The 12656-nt window shown below is 45.2% G+C and overlaps 1 long non-coding RNA gene across 3 annotated transcripts; it reads left to right on the top strand.

Annotated features, from left to right (window-relative positions):
- The first annotated feature begins 7875 nt into the window (after positions 1–7875).
- Positions 7876–12656, top strand: LOC116067935. 3 transcript variants are annotated; one of them, XR_004109360.1, is made up of 4 exons: positions 7876–8075; positions 8372–8514; positions 10243–10417; positions 12534–12656. It is a non-coding gene; the product is annotated as an uncharacterized LOC116067935 (long non-coding RNA). The 3 variants fall into 3 exon arrangements; XR_004109361.1 differs by having other exon boundaries at positions 10243–10366; XR_004109359.1 differs by lacking the exon at positions 12534–12656 and having other exon boundaries at positions 10243–10487.

Raw genomic sequence — 12656 nt, forward strand, 5'->3', positions numbered from 1 at the left:
TCTCACTGGTTCTAACCAATCACTTTTATGTTCTTCCTTTGGCCTGTCTCAATTTCTTTTTTTTCTCCCCTCCCTCTCCCTCTCCCTCCCCTTCCACTCTTCATTTTTGAGACTGAATTTCATATAGTCAGGCAGATCTTTTAACTTGCCAGCCGAGGGTGGCCCTGAACTTCTAGCTGTTCTGCCTCTACCAGCCAAGTACTGAAATCATACTCGTGTGCCCATACTGGTTCTTCCTTTGTCCCTCTCACTTTGGAGTGGTGATAGCCTTCTGCTCTTGTCAAGATTTGAATGCTCCACCCTTTCTTCATTCTTGTAACTCTGCCCATGTCTCTCCATTACAGCCTCCAACCGAAACCTGTTTTCAGCCTGATTCTGGCCGAATCCCTCACTTGATCAAGAGATATTTATTGAGTCCCTACTATGTGCCCAATGTCATCAGGAAAGGAGTGAGCAAAGCAGATAGACTTGTTTTCACATAGTCCATATCCAGTGGGTACAAGACAAAGAGCAGTGGGCGTCTGTGGATGGGCATCTTCAAGAGGATGCTTTGGGGGCTCGGGAATCTGGGCAGGTGACTTCCGGGTGAAAAAACCGCAGCTATATCTATGTATGTACCTAAAAGAAAGCTCTAACTTATGAGTGTTTGCTCTCATAGGAGGAATCTAGATGTAAAGTACAGATATGATAATAAAGGGGACCATTTGGGAAGGACAAGGGGCGGTGAGAGAATGGAGGCAGGCGGAAGCAACATGAGGAGAGCACACAATGTACTCATGTGTACAAGAATGCCAAGATGGAAGCATCATTCCTGAAATTAACATATTCTGATAAAATGATGTATAATGTGCAACACTAGCAATGCTTCCCTTCCAGGTCTTCCCTGCCTTGGTTCACCACAGACACCAAGTCTCCGTCTTCCCAGGCAAAGCTGGACCCAAGGGGACAGTCAAGGTCATTTGCTCCCACAGGTGGCATGGAAGTGTGGTGGGCATAGTGAGAGGAGAACAGGCCACACTTGTGCCCTAAACGGAGCAAGAAGACCAAGATCTCCCGAATCTGGAGCCATCTAGAACTTTCCCACCTCCCATCAAATGGGCTATATACACTTCCTGTGATTTCCCCTTCCTTCCAAGAGAACTTCCACGTGACAGAAAATATTACTCATAAGCCTAAAAGTAAGAGGAAAGACATGACCAGATTAATACATCATGAAAAAATTTTTTTTTTCACAAAGCGCATTGGTGGATCAATTAATTGTTCATGGCAAAGGGAAAGATATCACTTTGTGTGTGTTAAATATTAACAACTTGAGACAAGTGGAGTCCACTGTGTGTCCTCTCTGAAGCTTTCTTTGTCGATGGAATGTACTTCTGTACAGAAGGAAAAGACAGTTTGGAATGTGATCGTCTTTCTCAGGAAAGGCCAGTGAGGCTCCCCACGGTCCCCGAGCCTCCAGCAATCAACCTAATCATAAGCGACTGGAACCAAATGGATTCAGGCAGCCATGCTGACTACTGAGTTTAAAAGTTTTATATATCAAGAGTCTGAATGCCAGTTAAATCAAAACCTTTCCAGGCAAATCAAAGGGCCATCAGCCACCCCCCTCCACGCTTCTGCCAAAGGCTTTGTTTTGCCATTTGCTCCCAGTGCTGTCTGGAGGCTGCGGCTTCGGGTTGAATCTGGCTTCGTCCATACATGTTCCATTACCCTCCTCGGAAAGTGGTCCACCACCTTTACATTAAGAGCATTGAGGGGGGAGTGTGTGTGGAGTGGGACAAAAAGAAGCAAAAACAAACTGACTGATTGCAAAGCCAGCTATGATGTCAGCATCAATTAATGTTTCCCACAGGCATGCTAATCAGCTTCATGACATAATAACGGCTCCCATTACACCGGTGGGACTTCAAAGTTATTCCAAAGATAACATAACACAACACTTCAAGCCCCAGGAAACTTCCACCACGCTTTCAGATGTTTTATAAAGTTACCGATCTTTTCATTGCTGGGGGGAAAAAACCGAAAGGAAACAGAATATTGAATTTGGGATGAATCAGGGCTGGAAAGTGACTTCATTACAAATTCCAAATGTTCAAAGAGATAGCGGCAATTACAAAGCCACAAGGGGTCCCGTTGAAAAGCAGCGTGGTGGCAAGCTTGTCTCAGGCAGGCATGAGGACACAGTCCCCAGTTTGGAAAAAGTAAAATTTGAAGTCTCCCCCCACCCCCGAAAGCAGTACACCTAGTGGTGAATGAACAAAAAAAAACCCAGGTCTCGCAAATGTGAGACAAAGGGCAGTTCCTTGGCTTGACCTCAACTACAGATTTGTCTGTGAGAGGAGTATTTGATGTCACTAAGAGGCCAGCCCTCATCTACCATGTAGAAATAGCTACACCTGCTTCCACATAGAGCTGGACCAAACCAAGGAGTGAGGTCCTAGGGCTGTGTCAGAGTGTCTTCTCTCATTACTTTCCAATCAGTCAATATGTGAGATTACTGAACAACACTCGTTTACTGGCAACACTTTCTCTCTCTTTCTCTCTTTCTCTCTCTCTCTCTCTCTCTCTCTCTGTGTGTGTGTGTGTGTGTGTGTGTGTGTGTGTGTGTGTGTGCTGGCCTATGGAAGTTGTTTGGAGTAGCCTTTAAATGCTTCTCATCCTCTGTGCTAGGTACTTATATATCGATGATAACTAAGCACAGGGGTATCTTATTGACTTGACCAGGATCACCCAGGAAGGAAATACCAGTGCCGGTATTCAGAGACACAGCATCTGTAATTGCAATCACAACTGCCTGTACAGATATGCACAGAGAAGATACATGTACTCTCACGCAGCACCCAAGAGTCCTCAGTATGTATGTGTACACACTGAATACGCAAAGGTACATGCATAGTCAAGAACTGAACCCACAGTCCACTAACTGTCTACCAGGACTACAGATGGGTTCCTGTAGTTTCTCTACCTGGGAGGAGGCTCAGAAAGTTCATTGACTCAGCATCACCAGCCTGTCACTTATATGTTCTGGGACTTGCTCCTTGACCTGTGCACTGGGACAAACCATAGAACCTGTTTGTCAAAGTGTTGCTGTATAGGCTGAATATGTGTAAAATGTTTACTGCTGAGCATGAAGTGGGAATAAACATTTAACAAATTTTTCAACATTTACCACAAACACATAAGTATTGGCTATCAAGAGACTCCCTCTCCATATGCATTGCTATCTGTGTCTCTGTCTTTCTCTCTCATGCCTATAAACTACTTGCATGTGTGTGCACACATGGGGGGAAGAAGAAGAAGAAGAAGAAGAAGGAGAAGGAGAAGAAGAAGAAGAAGAAGAAGAAGAAGAAGAAGAAGAAGAAGAAGAAGAAGAAGAAGAAAGAAAGAAAGAAAGAAAGAAAGAAAGAAAGAAAGGGGGGCTCACACCAAAGGAGCAATCTCTGGAAAGTCTGGCACAGCCCTGTCTAAAAGCAGATGTACGAGGCAGACCTCTGTGTGCCAACAGGGATTCCCTCTGAGCATCTGACAGTTATACAAAGAGGAGAAAGGAGAGGCTGATGTAAACCTGTCTGCTGCCAGCTGTTCCTCTGGCCCACTCACCTCTCCCCGTCCCTACCTCAGCAGTTCCTGCCCCTTGGTGCATGAGCAACTCTGAGGGAACTCTTCTGGAAGATCTCAGCAGCCAGTTTCCACATCAGGGACACAGAAATGAAGAAGAACATGGGTGGCAGGGGGTTGCCACCCTCCTCTGCAGACCCATTGACTGCATTCAAAGCAGTTCCACTTGCAGGGCCTCCTCTCAGCCCATAGCCATTAGTCAGGCCTTTGGGTTGCTTGGGGGAAAAGCAGTGGATGGTTGACACTTCTCCTTCACTGTGAGTAGGAGTGGACACAGTTCCCAACTCTGCTGTCAGGGATGCACTGAGGACGGTGCCTGGATGGGGCCCAGTACTTAGGGAGTGTGCTAGAGACCTACCTACCTGGCAAATACAAGTGTGGACAAACCAGTGAGCCAGAGAAGAGAAAAGAAGAGGAAAGGGAAGAATGTAAAGAGACAGTCAAAGAACCTGAAGATGTAAGAGAATGCAGTTCCTACCTAAGACGTGTGGTGGTACCTCCAAAGCGTTACACGATAAGCTGGCCTAGTGGAGGCTATTCCACCAAAGGAAGCCAATTAACAGCTGGGATTTTGTCTTAGACTTTGTCTCAAAGGAGGAGTCTCCAGTAAGCTGGTTTTCTGTTATCCTTTGGCAGCTTTGCAATGGATGTGAATGTGAGCTTCGGCTTTGAGTCATCTCCTTTCCTCTCTATAGCTTTCCTTAGACTGTGCAGAACCAAAGAGAAAGGGGGCTAAACTAGAGGACACAGGCCTCAGCATCTCCCTGGGCTCAGAGCAACCAGCTCGTCTGAAGCAGAGCACAGCTAGATTTGATACCCCATCAACCTCTGGACTGTGGGGTGCTGACTTTCTGTAGACCCCACGGTCACCCAGGCCCTGTCCTGAAGCAGTATGCAGTCTTGAAGACAGATGGGAAACAGTGCGGTTTGGTGTGTATAGGGTTAGAATGTCTGGAAACTACTTTAATTCAGCCTGACCTTTGACCTCGGCAAGGGCAGAAGAGCCAGGTTGGTGTCAATCTCAAAGTCACATTGGCCCACTTCCAGCCCATCGCTGTAAACACCCAGAAAGCTTCCTGAGTCCATGGACTTGCAGAACTAGACACTGAAGGAAGGCCAGTAGATGGCTCAGCTGGTGAAGGCCACCCACCTGGGTTCTATCCCTGAGGCCCATGTGATGGAAGAAGAGAACCAATTCCTGAAAGTTCCTCTGCTATCTGACACCGAGGCACACAAGTCTGTACATACTCAAAGCAAGAAAATAAAATGTACTTTTTTTTAAAGTGCAGGGAAACTCACTACAAGGATGAAACTCAGCCAGCCAAGGGATGTCTCAACCCTTCATCCTCCAGCTGGGCATGCCAGAGAGATGTACTCCAAACCTGTTTAGGAGCATCCAGTAGAGCTGAGAGCCTGAACAGTCACCTCTATAATGCATTGAGTAGTTGATCCCTGAATTAGATGGGATCGGCAGCCTCTCTGCTTCTTCCCTCTTGGGTTGACCAGATGCTGCTGCAGACTGGGCTGGTAGGATGGAGTTTTCTGTGGAATAGCTCTCTCCGGTGATCTTACCTTGTGCACATATGGTTTACTCAGGGTGAGTGTGAACGCACAAACTTTATTTGGGGTGAACCAGGGCTAGATATGAACCTTGGAGGAAGGAGTTTTCAGGGTGAATGAAATCTTTGGCTGGAGTTTAAAGTATTGTGAATGCCTCATTTGTACAGGGAGGAATTCCAGGAATGTCAGGTACTCACTGGGTGCATTCTCATAGGGAAAGAGGAAGTTGAACTTGTAGGTTTGCCAAGGACTACTCAACCTTCTCCAGGTAGAGGTTTCAGGGGCCAGGCTCCCCAGACAAGGTCAGAGAAGGGGAAACCCTGCTGGTAAAGAGAGTCCTCCATTTCCCACTGAACCCAGAGAGGATAGCATATCTGGTAGACTGTGACCTTAATTAGCAGGGTTTCTCCATATCCTCACCCCTGCACCGCAGGGTAAGTAGGGCTACCACATAGCAAACAGAATCTCCCTGACTCGGGGTTTTTTATCTGCAAAATGAGCCTATATGGCTCAAACAGAATGTAGTACCTGGTATCCATGTTGTCCCAATGCACTGGTCAATTCAGTCAGGAAAAATAAAAATGTTTGGTGAAACCTTTCTGGCCAGGATGATACACTGGATCCCAGGGTCCAACTCATGGTTAATTTTCAGTATCTTGAGAATTCTGACTTACTTAGTAGGACCAGGGAAGGGCATGAGAGAAAAGACAGAGGGGCTAGAAACATAACTGTATATTTTGACATTAAATGAATTACATGGAAATTATATGCAAATCATTATGTAAATGTGGCATATGTTGCTTTCCAGTTAACAGCTTGGACACTTTCAATAATTACAGCATTTTTCAGGGTGAATTAAGAGCCCCAATAAACAATATTTAGGACCTTCTAGAGATGAGAAGGATTTAATGGTCTTTGTTTTTCATTTTGAGTGGTTCAGGTTGAGCTAGAAACTTGAAATTCTCTCTCCATGTCTATAAAGACCACTATACATTATGTAATACTCTTTTGATGACAGCAGCCATCTATGACAATTAATAAGAGCATTAATGCCAAAAGCCTTTGAAAATATGAACTTCTCAAGAGAGCACCGCTTTATCTTATTTTATCCTTCTGTACCTGGCAAACAGATGTAAAAGATTAAAATGAAATATCCTTCCCTCTACTGCATGACGCTTCTGTAATTTAAGGGGCGGGGGAAGCCATACATCATATAGTTAGGTGCCCACCACTGACACCATTGCTCCCTCATGCACTCAGGTGCCTGGAAGACTCTTAACTTGATTTTCATCTCGGTGGGTGACTTTCTCTTCTTTTTTCTCCCACTCTTGTGAGACCGCTCTCTGCCTCACCCCTATCCCACTACCATGTTGATTTTATAAGGGAAGCAAACCACTGAGCACGCCAAGTTGGTGTAGCTAGTGAAGGTGAAGCTTGCCTTTGTAGCCGCCTTTTCTGGAGATGCTTTGTGGGCGATAACCTCCAGATTCTCTCATTTCGAAGCCTCTAGGGACAATAATGAGTGACAGAAAATGAGAATCATTTTAAATGCAAAGCTGAACTTGAAAATAAAAAAAAAGGAAGGGGGAATTCCCAGAGGATTAAAACAAAGAAGCATTTGATAACTTGAGGGTTGTATGAGAACCAATGGCCTAGCTGTCTGAGGATGGAGCTCCTGGCTGCTCAGCCCGGCAAAGTGAGAGCTAGCTAGGGTTTTGGCAAGCAAGCAAGGACAGAAGCCAAAGCTTTGTAAATACCTCCAGTCATGATATTCCAAGAGCTACCCCTTCAGTGACAGACTAAACTGGGAAATCTCTCTAGCCCAGAAGGATGAAGGAGCTTGACTATCCGTCTAGGCCCCAGCCTGGGTAAGGGGGAAATTGTATTTATTGTGAGAATTCATAGCTACAGATCTGATTCTCTTAAGTTGAGGTTCATCCTGGAATCATCTCACTGAGTGGTCTCAAACTGGGAAGATCCCCTGAGGAGGAAAACCTGACAGACATTATCAAGGACTCTGAGAGGATGTATTCACAGGCCAGCCTCAACATGGCTTCCGAACATGAAGCCTCGTGAAAAATAAGCTCACAACACAAAATTACAAAACACACAAAGTCTCATAAATACACATAAAGCTGAGCTCTGAGCCTTAGCTCCCAGCCACTCAGGAAATAGGCATCTAGATGATCTAGAAGAAAACAAAGCTCTCCATTGTGTGATAACCTTATGCAACTGTTACTTTTATTGTTGCTTGACACAAATGACTCAGAGAAGGAAGTCTGTTTTGACTCTTGGTTTGAGGGGATACAGTCTTCCATGGTGGGACATGGATAGGAGTAGGAGGTCTATGGTCACTGTGTAGCCACAGTCAGGAAGCAGAGAGGTGGATGCTGATGTTCAGGCAGCTTCCTCCCTTCCCCTCCTTCTTCTGGCATGGAATGGTGCCTTCCACATCCAGAGTGGGTTTTCCCGCATGAGCTAAATCTCTCTGGAAATGTCTTCACAGATGTTCACCTCCTGATGTTCATTTCCTAGGTGATTCCAAAACCAGGCGAGTTGCCTCGAAGATGAACACCTTGATGTATGTCTGAATAACTTGTGAACATAGTTCCTGAGTTCCTTCTGGAAGCTCCGGAAGGAGAATCTGCTGGAAACAGAGAAAAGGAGTACTTATTGCTTCTTTTTATTATGGGTGGAAAGTCAAGCAGCACCAAAACCCCATATGTCCCAAATCCTTGGCAACAGCTGCTAGGAGATCCAGCTCATTCTACATCATATGTCATTCTAGAACTGAAGATGTTCCCCCAGAGGATGCTCATCCTGTAATATGGAGCCCAGAAAGAAGGAGCTTGTAAAGTGAACTGCCATCACTACCATAGGCACTTTGGATAAAACCTGTAGGTGTAACAGTAAGGCCAGAGGAGCAGTGGAACTAATACACATTGAAGGGAGATGTTTGGGGGTATATGAGGCTACAGGGCAGCTGCTTGGTCCCCCTTGGTCCTAACGAGTCCTAATCCCTTTGGAAGAGACTTCAGTCAGTTCTCACTTCATTCCAAATAAACCCCATTTCAGGGAGAGGCCCACCCTTAAATAAGTTAATGATTTCACCTTAATCTACGTTCCCAACTGCAGCCTCCTTGTGACCTAGGAAAACCACCCATTCAAAAAGCCTGCCCCAACCCCTTTCTAGAAGTGACCTGAGCATGGAGACCTGACCACCCCTACGACTCACTATTGATACTTGTCATGGTCCATCCGTCAGAGTGACTAAAGCACCAGTCAGATCCACCCCATCTGTACTACAACTCTCCAAAAGGAAGAACTGGGAGAAAGGTACCAGACAGAGTTGGACACTGTACTCTGGAAGTGCTAATGCACTGGGAGACAAGAGCCTCACAGTGGTGCAGACATCAGCTTGTTTCTATGTCCCCTGCTTCCAGACAGGGTTCAGCTTCCTATGGCCATTATCAAGTGAACATCAAAGAATACAGTTTCCAACATGGCCGTCTATCTACTGGATCCTCTGTTTCTCACCTGTGGGTGGTTCCAGTGCTACTCAACAGTTCCTTTAAACTGATTCACTTTAAGACTTCATATAGCTGGGTGGTGGTGGCTCGCTCCTTTAATCCCAGCACTTGGGAGGCAGAGGCAGGTAGATTTCTGAGTTCGAGGCCAGCCGGGTCTACAGAGTGAGTTCCAGGATAGCCATGGCTATACAAAAAAGACTTCATATGAATGTATTTTTTTTTACCTTTTATTGCTTTTATTTATCAATTCTCTCCCTTTGAGTGTGTGTGTGTGTGTGTGTGTGTGTGTGTGTGTGTGTGTATGAGTGTCCAGGTCAGAGGATAACCATGGGGAGTCAGTTTTTTTCTTCTTCTGTTTGGGTCCTGGGTAATAAATTTAACTTGTTGGGCGGTACAGCACTTGTCTTCACCTGCTGAGCCAATCTTGTCAATTCCAGGTAATCTTTTAAAGGAAGCATTTTAAAAGTCCATCTCATAATTTGGACATTATTATCTTGTAGAATAAGAAAATCACAATAAAGACAAATAAAAGGATACAGACAACATCATTAAATACTGGTTGGACACCATCACTTGGTCAGAGATCTGCACTTGAGGTGTCTATGTCCTTACTGGAAAGGGAGAGTGGCAAGTGTTGGCTAGGTGTTCGAGGCACAGCATTGGCTGGTGCAGAAAGAAATTCCTGTGATACTCAAAAATGTTATTCTACACCTCACCTTGGGAGCCAACCAAATCACCTCCCTTGCATTCTGGTAGGGTATGTTCAACAATTGGGTCCAGTCTATGTTAGAGGGGATACTTGCCTTAGCTTAAGTAAGACTCAAATTCGATCCCAACTTGGAACTGAGCTTGAGGAAAGTTCGGCCTTCAGTTGTTTCCTCAGACAGAACCTTCACAAGGTCCTCCAGCCTGGAGCTCGTGAGTGGCCAGGGTTCATAGGCGGCTTCCTCCTGTGAAATTTGCTATCAGTTCAGGCAACTTGGTTTTAGTTTTTTTGTTGTTGTTTTGTCTTTTATTTGTTTGTTTGTTTTCGAGACAGGGTTTCTCTATATAGCCCTGACTGTCCTGGAACTCACTCTGTAAACCAGGCTAGCCTTGAACTTAGAAATTCGCCTGCCTCTGCCTCCCAAGTGCTGGGATTAAAGGTGTGCACCACTACCACCCGGCTCAGGCAACTTGTTATCCAGTGGGGCCATAATCAGAAATTAACCTCTTGACTATTTCCATGAGAAATTACCATTGCTTGGAATATTGTTAAAATTATATCAAATATTAGGCTTAGGTAAAAGCACAAATGCGTATTATAATTCGATACCAAGCAAGTAATTTACCGAAATTACTGCCTGGTTTCTACCCTTGCCACCCCGAAATCCAGAATGTGTCTCTAGATTCTCTTCACTGCAATGATGACTGAGAAAAAGCAAGTGGAGGGGGGAAGGAAGAAGAAATGAGCGCAAGCACAGGCCCTGCCATGAGCAGCCTGTTGCCCTGGTTTTACAAAGACTGTTGAAGACTGTCCTTTTTATTTTTTTAGAACCAACAAGGATGACACCACAAGGGTGTCAGGGGTGGACAATCGAAGCCTTTGCTGGGGATGCAACTTCATAATTGAGTCAAACAAACTGCTCAGAAGCCCTCACCAGTCTGCATGTTCTGTGGTATTAACCTATCATTCCTGGCCCTCTTGTGCACTTGTATTATTCCCCAAGGTATCTGTAACTAGTCCCTTTCCCTCTATTTCCCCAGTCAAGCAAATACAAATAGCACAATGTAGAGGTATTCGCTGCTCATGTATTTGCAGTTCAAAAGGCTTGCCCGAAGGGGTCTCCCCTTCAACCCAAAGTTGAAATTCCGAATTTAGACTTGCTTAAGTACTCACAGAAGCAGGCACCAGTCAAGCCATGGTTGGGGGGCAGGGGGATGGGATGCAGAGGCTGGGTGTGTGTGGTGTCAGGAAGCATAGGGCTCTTAGTTTCATAATGACTGGTCATTGTTGTGTTGGCTCTTGCTAATACACAATCAGTAAGAGAAAAACCAGTGTCCAACTCTGGGTGTGGGGTAATCTCTTGAAATGCACACATCTTTTGGATTTGGGTATCACCCAGACTTGTCTGACCCATGTCCGTCTCTTTACGGGTGGGGAAACTGTGATCTAAGGAAATGAATATTCTGTCAAATACATCAGGATAGCCCGAAGTAGGATCGAACACTTGTGCTGGCTAGTTTTATGTTGACCAAACACAAGATAAGAGTCTTTTTAGAAGCAGGAATCTCATTTGAGTAAAAGCTTTCATCAGAATAGCCTGTGGGCAAGCCTGTGTGATTGACAATTGTGATTTTTGTAATACTGACTGAGTGTGTAAGGGTCCAGGTCAATGTGGACTGTGCCACCTCTGGGTTAGTAGTCCTGTGTACAATAAGAAAGAAGTCTATGCAAGCCATGAAGAACAAGCTTGCAAGCAGCAGTTCCCCACACCCTTCATATTGCTTCCCGTCTTGGGTTTCTTCCTTGACTTTCCCAAGATGGTGGACTGCGAACTGTAAGATGAAATAAACCCTTTCCTTCCAACTTGTTTTTGATCATGGTATTTTACCATATAAGGGAAGGTAACCTAAGGTGTGGTAGCCACTGATTGAGGGGTGGGGTTGAGTTGAAGACAAAGCAATGCCCAAAGAAAGTGTTGGTCACTAGATTCCTTGAAATGAGAGAATCTAAACAGCGCCCCCCCCCCCAGGAGGGAGGGAGCAGGCCTAGTGAGGGACTCAGAAGTGATGTCATGATAGTTAGGTTCCTAGAAGCTGGAGCATGGCACATTTAGGGTACCGTGAGTAAGAAATAAGGGTCAATAGGAAGTAAGGGTAAGAAATAAGGCAAAGCAAAGAGAAGGTCCTTTGTTGTGTAAGAGCCGGTGCTTATAAAAGGAGAGTATCCTGGCCAAACCCATTCCCAGGACCAACCCCATAAGACAGAGTCACCAATCTCTTCACTGACTGTGACCATTGATAGGAATACATACTCCCGAATCATGACAGATTTCTGAGACCACAAACTAAAAGTCCAAATTTCCTTTCTGTCAGGAGACTAAAACCTTCCTTCCACCCCTGAGAGCCTGAAAGGCAACACAACACGTTATCAGTGGGAAAATTGCACGGATTCAAATCTTTCCAAATTTAATGTTGCCCTAAAGGAAATAACATTCTATGCTCCATAAAAGCAGCTAAAATCCCTCCAGGTTAGAACCAACCAGTTACAATAGCCAAAGAATATGGACAACTGAGAGACAAGACCCTCCTGTTTGCCCAAGTCATCCAGACTACCAGAACTTTACAGACCCTGACCCCAAGAGAACATCAGTTCATGTCCGAACCATGGTGGCTATTCTCTGAAAAGAAAGGGAAAACCACACTGCAAAGCCGGAGAGAGATGGTCTTTTTTTTTTTCTTTCTCTGACGTTAGATCGATCGGAAACCTGTGGCAGGCAAATTCCACACGGGTGAGGGAGGGCTAGAGCCAATTAAGTTGGAAATGCTAACAAGCTGCTTGACTGATCTCTGAGGCATGCTGGGACAGAACATGTCCACAAAGAAAATACTAATTTTAAGCTCAAAGAAAAAAATTAGGAACTTAGGGAGGGGAAGGACTTAGGGGAAAGCATCAGGATATTTATCTAAATTGTTTTTCGTATGTTTTGGAGAAGTCTGGTGCCCTGGGAGCAGTCAATCAGCACCCGCTCTGATCACAACCCTCACCCTGGTGAGTGGGGAGATGTCAGCCAAGGAGAAAACTGTACGGAAAGTTTGTTAATCATGTGTGTTGTTTCTGAGGTCACCATGGAAGGAAATCCAGAAGCGGCCAGCATGTGTGCTTTTCCAAAGTCTCTCCATTATCATGATCATGGCTGCGGAGAAGATGATGGTAATGATGATGATGATTGTGCTGCTGCTGCT

This window comes from Mastomys coucha, unplaced genomic scaffold (assembly GCF_008632895.1).
Source record: "Mastomys coucha isolate ucsf_1 unplaced genomic scaffold, UCSF_Mcou_1 pScaffold22, whole genome shotgun sequence".
NCBI classification, from domain to species: Eukaryota; Metazoa; Chordata; class Mammalia; order Rodentia; family Muridae; genus Mastomys; species Mastomys coucha.